This window comes from Lasioglossum baleicum, unplaced genomic scaffold (genome assembly GCF_051020765.1).
Source record: "Lasioglossum baleicum unplaced genomic scaffold, iyLasBale1 scaffold0228, whole genome shotgun sequence".
NCBI classification, from domain to species: Eukaryota; Metazoa; Arthropoda; class Insecta; order Hymenoptera; family Halictidae; genus Lasioglossum; species Lasioglossum baleicum.
Genome location: NW_027469288.1, coordinates 119094 through 126965, shown reverse-complemented (window position 1 = coordinate 126965; position 7872 = coordinate 119094).

Here is a 7872-nt window from a genome sequence, read left to right as displayed (position 1 = left end):
GTCAACCCCACTCGCCTCCCGCACCATGTATCGAACATGGGCAGGAGGGCCCGAACTGTCGGACGCGTCGAGGACGCAAGCAGGCGTCTCCATCGCTCGAACACGTCCGCACGGGCCTGGCGTCTCCGCACTTCGAACTGCTCCTCCTCCGCGGCCGTCAGCTCCTCCCCAAGGGGGCGGCGGGATTCGCAGGCGATCCGGTATGGCCCGCAGGGACAGCCGACGCCGCACTCTCTCCAAGTGCGCGACGCTGCGTCGGCTGGCCTCAAGCGAGCGGTGCCACACGGGTGCCCCATACAGGGCAATGCTCCGCACCACTCCTATGTAGAGGCGGCGTACACTCAACTGCGGCCCCCCGATATTGGGCAGCAACCGCGAAAGCGCGGTCGCTGTCTTTTCGAGTCGGGGGGCCAGGAGTTCGAAATGCTCTTCGAAACGCCAGCGACCGTCGATGGTCAGGCCCATATACTTCATGGTGGGCCCGACCTCGACGAGGGTATCCACGACTCGGATCCGGAATCCTTGGGGCGGCCGCCGCGTCCGAGATGGTTGGTACAACCATATGGCCTCGGTCTTTGCGGCGGCCACGACAAGCCCCATCCCCCGGATCCGTCCAACCACGCAGTCCTGGGCGGACTCGATGAGGCGTCCCGCCTCCTCCCAGGTCCTCCCCTCGGCGTAGGGCAGGGTGTCGTCCGCATAGCATATGACACCCGTGCCGGGGGGGGAGGGAGACCCGCAGAACCGCGTCGAATGCTAGGATCCACAGGAGCGGTCCAAGGATCGACCCCTGTGGAACCCCGCGGCATATCTCCCTCAGGTACGCCCCATACCGGCCGGCAATATACACCTCCCTCTCGCGGAGGTAGTCCCGGAGCACTTCCCGGAGATAGAGGGGTACCCGGAAATGCTCTAGGGCGTCCTCTATCTCCTTCCAGGGCAGGGTGTTGAACGCATTGGAGATGTCCAATGACACGGCGATCAACACCCTGTCCCGAGCGACGGCACTTTCCCGGAGGAGACGCAGATGCTCCAACGCATCTATCGTTGAGCGCCCCCTCCGGAACCCAAACTGTCCGTCGCTCAACCCGGGATCACTCCGCGAAAGGTGCTCTCGGAGGCGGGCGGCAATTATTCTTTCGAACAGCTTGCCCGCCTCGTCGAGTAAACATATCGGCCGGTAAGCAGAGGGAGACTCTGCGGGCTTACCATCCTTGTGGAGGAGGACGAGGATCGCCTCCTTCCAACACTTGGGGAAGACTCCCCGACTCAGCCACGCATCCAAGATGCTCCTGTAAGCCGGGGCGAGGGCCTTTAGCGCCGAGGCCATCATACCGCCAGGAACGCCATCGGGGCCGGGGGCTTTCTTGCCCCTAGCCCGGCGCTCCTGGATGGCCTGGTCGAGCTCCCAATCGGAGACCCGGAGTTCGTCCGACCAATCATTGGCCGGCACCAACCCCACTCGCCTACCCCAACCTAACCTAACCTAACCTAACCTATCCTTACCTTTTTTTACGGGCGGTGGGGAAATGCTCTTACGCACACCCCCTCCTCAGGTGGTGTTCGAAGGGGGTAGTGTGGGGCTCGGCTTCCTCCTCAGATGATGTTTGGAGGAATCGTATGGCCTCTCGCCTTCGCCTATACCCACTAAAACCCCACCGCCAGTTATGTAGTCTAGTCCCAATTCGCAGCACGCACCGCCTGGCCCCGCGGGACCGCATATATAGCATTACTGCACGAGGTAGGGGTGCATGTTGGATGTAAAAAAAAAATTCTTATCCGATCATTTTACACATTTCTGAGAGCGTTCCTCTCTTCACGTTGTTTTTTACGTTCCATTTCTTCCTTTTTTGACATGATTTCGTTGACGTACTTCTTGATTTTTGTGGCTTTATTGGGATCATGTAGGTTATCCAATAATTCGATCCAGTGTACTCGTCCAATTTCAGTATGGAGAGTTTCTCTTTCCGTACTCCAGGCTGAGCATACCTCGTAGGTGTGTTCGCAGCTGTCAGGGGCGGAGTTGCATGCAAAGCAGATGTTATTTATGCGTTTGCCAATTTTATGCAGGTGGTCGGCGAAGCAGCCATGTCCGGTCAGGAATTGGGTAAGGTGGAAATCCGTGATTTTTGGTCCCCATTCGGTCCAGTCGCTTATCTTTGGTATAAGGGAGAAGGTTTTTCTACCATGTGGGGCATTTTCCCATCGTGTCTGCCAGGTGTCAAGAGTGTTTTGTCTCTCTTCATCCTTAATCTCTTTCATTTTATTTCGGTATTCATCCTCGTATGTCCTGTCGATCTTGATGAGCCTCTGGAAGATCCGGCGTCTCTCCTCTGCAACTAGGGTGAGAGGAGGGAGGCCTGCAATTACACAAAGGGCGTCCAGTGATGTAGTGCGGTATGCCCGTATGACTCTCGCGAGTGCCATCTTTTGTATTTTATTCATTATCTTTGCCTTAGTTGGTCTGTGGGCAACTATGGCCCAGATCGGTGCTGCATAGAGGATGACTGATTCGATGATTCTATAATATAAGGTGCGTGAAAGATATGACCCTCCACCGATGTTGGGCATGAGACCATTCAGTGCTCCTGCTATCTTTGTAGCCTTATCTGTAGAATAGTTGAGGTGTGCAGTGAAGAATCTGTTGCCCTCTACAATTAGTCCCAGGTACCTGGTTGATTTCTGTAGTTTCAACCTTGTGTTACCTAATCTAATGGAAATATCTGTTGTTGACTTCCTCCCAGTAAGGAGAACAATCTCCGTTTTTTCGTCTGCTAGTGAGAGTTGGTTTCGTTGGAACCAGTAGCTGATTTTTCCCAGGGCTTCAGTTGCGATCCTGGATAAATCTATCGCCGTGGATGCTGTCACCACCAGTGCAGCGTCGTCTGCAAATCCATAAAGATGGGCTCCTTTAGGGAGGGATATTTTCAGTAGATCGTCGTACTGGACGTTCCACAGCAATGGTGCGATGCCCGAGCCTTGTGGAACACCTGCGTATATGTAGGTCTCTGTCCAGTGTCCATTGTTGTTAAGATACACAACTGCTCTATCTCTTAGGTAATTAGTCACAATATTATATAGTCTTTTGGGAAGTTTCCGTTTATTGAGAGCATTTATAAGATTTTTCCACTTTACAGTGTTAAATGCATTTCGGACATCGAGGGCAATCAGTACACAATAATGTAGTTTGGAACTTGCCAGATCCCAGCGTTCCATGATCTCTTGCATCGCATGTATTGTGCTCTTGCCTCGGCAAAATCCGTATTGGTTCGGTTCATAGTTGATCCTCTCCATTAATCTATTCTTGATACAATTTTCTAGTATCTTAGCTACGTTCGAAAGCACTGAAAGTGGTCTCCAACCGACGCGTCCGTCGGGGCCCGGTTTCTTGGGTATAAGAACCAGACGTCCTTTCTTCCAAGGTTTAGGGAAGTATCCTAGGCTGTAGCAGGTGTTGATCAGGTGAGTGAAGTGGGGGAGAGCCAGGGTAGCCAGTAGTTGAGCGAGCTCGGCAGGGATCCCGTCCGTCCCCGGCGCCTTCTTCTTTATAGCTTTCATTGCTTTCAGAACCTCGGCATCGGTGAAGGGACGATCGGAGTTATCCATCGTTGCATCTACATTATTTGTAGGGTAAGTGTTCGTGTCCATGTCGGGCGTTGTTTGGAAGAGGCTGTTGATAACCTCCCTTATCTCCTCCTCGGACAGGATGGTAGGAGGTGGTTTACCTGCTATCCTCCCCATGACCAGTTTGTATGGTTTACCCCAAATATCAGCGTCCAAGTCGTTAATCAGAGAGTTCCATGCACTCTTTTTGGCTCTAGCAATCTCATGTTTGAGGGCTTTCTTGTTAAGAAAATGTGCCCTTAGACATTTATCGGTCTCGTCGGTTGATCTGTTGGGGTGTTTCTTGAGCTTATTGCGTGCTCTTTGCAGGGCTCGTCGTGATTTGATGGCTTTCTTTCTGATGTCCGCAATTTGTGGATTCCACCACCAGACCTCTTTCCTTCGCTTCAGGGAGCTGTGGAGAGAGTAGGAGGTGGTTTCATAGAGGTCAGTAATCAGATTAATGTAGGCATCTATGTCGGCTATGGACGCAATCTTAAAGGGATCGGCAATTTTTGTTATGCAACGGTAAGTTTCTGCATATCTCTCCGCGTTGATTTTGAGTCTGTGCTTTGGTGTTTTTAGGATGTTCGTTTCATTTAACATCTCATGTTTGATATAGAAATGATCGGAAGCCGTGTATTCTTCCAGGATGTGGCTGGATATCATATTGTTGGCTGGACTACTTCCACATAGCATAATATCTATAGTGGAGCGATGCCCATTCCTCTCAAACGTATGAGTGCCATTGCTGATTCTAGGGCTAAGACTAAAGTTGGCGCACATCTCCATAACCACACCCCCACGATCGTCGAGCATGCTTGAGCCCCATGCGGGTGATTTGGCGTTAAAATCGCCCGCTATGACACAGTTTTGGGCACATATCCTATTTAAAAAATTTTCCAGATCGGCTATCCTTTCGGTATAGAACTCCAGGTTTGTATTCGGGGAGAAATAGCAAGAGATATATGTATAGTTGTCTAATTGAACCGCAGTAATGCCTTTGGAGTTATATAGGCTTTTGATGGTGGTAAATTTGTCTGTAGGTTGAGGGACCCATATCGATGCGTCCTTGTGGCCATCATTGAACCAGTATGTAGGTGGTGACCACGGTTCAGATATGAAGACAATATCAATTCCGTGCTGTTCTACAGATTGGGTAAGCAGTTCCTGTGCATTTCTGCAGTGATTGAGGTTAATCTGTATGATCTTTATTAACTTCCCGATTTTATAGGGAAGTTATTGTAATGACCCCGAAAATCGAAAATCGATTTTTTAGCAGATCTTCACGTTTCATGGTCATTGCAGTCATTCTAGACTATTTTAAGCAAAATGTTCGTATGTGTGTGTGTGTGTGTGTGTGTGTGTGTGTGTGTGTGTGTGTGCGTATGTCTGTTTCTATGGTATCAAATTTTTCGTTAACGTTTTCTGAAAAAGTAACAACGCGATCAGAATGATGAATGATGCAATCGATGTGCCCCGTCGTAACTTAGAGCTGATTAGATTTTGGTCCATATTGGTCAAGTAGTTTTTTAGATTTTTAGTTTTTTTCGAACGGAGTTGATTCTACAATGCAATTTATACGAGAGAATGGAAAGTTTCCACCGAAGAAACAAACGTAATTACACAAAAAAATTTTTTTTTCATTTTTCTTAAATTAAAAAAAATTTTTTTAATTTAAAAAAAAATTTTTTTTTTGTACCTTACGCTAATGTTTCCGCTTACAATAATCGAAAATTATCCCAATGCAAGAGTGAGTTAATCATCTCTACTCCCGAGAATACATTTTCAAAGAATATCGATGAAAGTACAAAAAAAATTTATATTACAATCTTTAAAAAAACAATCAGTTCAAAACGAATTATTAACTGAGATTAAATTGAAAATTAATATAAACAATATGATAATTATTAATAACATTGTAACAGACCTACATAACGTAGGCCTGTTACGAACAAACCCCTGTCACACCTCCACCGGTTATACACGACGACGCGAATCTAGTAACGTACCACCGGCCTCCTGTCATAACAACAACACCGCCTGTACCGCACGTACCCCGCACCCAGGCCCGTATTCCAACGGGAATCCAAATCAAACTTCCAAAATACTGTTCAGAAGAAGGTATACGTCACCATCAAAATACCGCACCGCACCACCGTCCCTTACCACCGAACCGTTCCTATAAAAGCCGTCGCGAACAGACTAAAAGGACCTGAGTCTACCAGTAGCCATCCGGGAATCACCTCGTGCGATATTCCAGTGCTCTGAGTATTCTACCTGTAACCGTTGTCCACGTCTCCGCCGTTATCGGCATCCTGGTTCCGCTGGTACGAGCAGTGCTCTACCTCGAACACCCGGTGCGTCACCGGTCTCTTTCGCTAGGCGCGTCGCCTCCGAGAGTCGACGAACAAGAAGTGGTGTGTCGCCCCTTCGGCTTCGTCGAAGAAATCCTGTTGTCCTGTCCGCCCGCTGGTGCGAGCCGTGCTCCACCTCGAACACCCGGTGCGTCACCGGTCACTTTCGTTAGGCGCGTCGCCTCCGAGAGCCAGCGAACAAGAAGTGGTGCGTCACCCCTTTGACTTCGTTGGAGAACCTCTCGTCCAGTTATCCTGTACTTCCGCTGGTGCGAGCTGTGCTCCACCTCGAACACCCGGTGCGTCACCGGTCACTTTCGTTAGGCGCGTCGCCTCCGAGAGCCGACGAACAAGAAACGGTGCGTCACCCTTTGACCTCTTCGGAGAACCTCCTGTCCAGTTATCCTGTCGCTCCGCTGGTGCGAGTTGTACTCCACCTCGAGCATACCCGGTGCGTCACCGGTATATTTCGTGAGACGCGTCGTCCACGAAATCGGCCGAACTAGAAGTGGTGCGTCACCCTGCGACGTCGCCTAAGAACCGCCTAGAAAGTCACCCTCGTGAGGCGAGTCGCCCACGAGGCCAGTCGAGCCAGACAAGGTGCGTCACCTTGACCGAACTCCCTGAACGACTGTCCGGAGGAACTTCGATGACCCGTGCGCCACGGACATCGAAGGACCACGACAACCCAGCCTAGGTAGGGAGATCACGACGACAGTCGTGATCTAACTCTACTCCTGTCCATCCTGCTTGCGTCCTACGCCACATACAGGTTAAGGTAGCACTCTCACGGTCACACGTTCTAAAGTCACGGGCACCGTAGCATTACCATCGAGCACTGTATCCTGAGGCACCGTATCCTGAGGCACTGTAGCTTACGCGTCCGAAAGGCAGCGAGTATAATTTATTTACCCGCAACCGACTCGTCTCAGTTATTTCACCCGCATCGACTCCGTTCCTCGCGTCGACACTCCACTTGTCGTTTAGAACCCTGGGTCGGCGAGCTGTTCAACACCAAGGAGCCCGAACGCGAGGAAGCCGAACGACGACGAAACACACCTGTTACAACATTAATGTTGAAAACGGATTGGTTAATGGAGCACACATGCGGAATATTAAAATTTATTACTTTTCAAGAAAATACTAAAATTCCGTCTATATTGTGGTTAGATTTTCAATTGGCCAGAGTAGGAGTGAAAGTAAGAACTCGTTATCGTGATTATATGAAAAATGCAAATATTCATCAAAATTTGCCACCAATAATAAAAATATCGAATCAAGTAAATATGTCGAGTGAGGAAAAATATCAAATCACACGTAGTCAATTTCCAGTGGTTCCTGCTGAAGCGATTACGATTCATAAAAGTCAGGGACAAACATACGAGAAAAGTATGTTTGAATTTTAAAACATCAGAAAAACGAACTTTACACATGTTGTATGTAGCACTGAGCAGAGTTTCAAAATTGAGCAGTTTATATATTTTGGGACAATTTAAATTAACAGGATCGAAGAAATCCAAGATCAATACTACAAACCCGAATAATGAGAAGTTGTATCGTTTGCGAAAAACTAATTAAAACAATTTATTTTGCAACATCAGTACGCTATAACAAGGAACCAAGCGAGCAACGAGTCTACGATGTTCGTTTAAGGCGACGCCATATAGCAAACATCTTGATAAGTAGAAAACTATTGAATTTCCCTGAAAACGTATAATCTTCTTAAAACGTACTAAAAATAATGATAATAATATACTGCAACTAACGAATCGGGAAGTTCTTTGTGTGGCTCGTGGAGAGTCACACACCAAATCAAAAAAACATTAATAGCTATAGGTACTACTAGCCATGCGTACCACTAACCCTTTCGCAAGAGCAGTCCTATCCGCGAGCTCGCGAAGCGAGCGAGCAA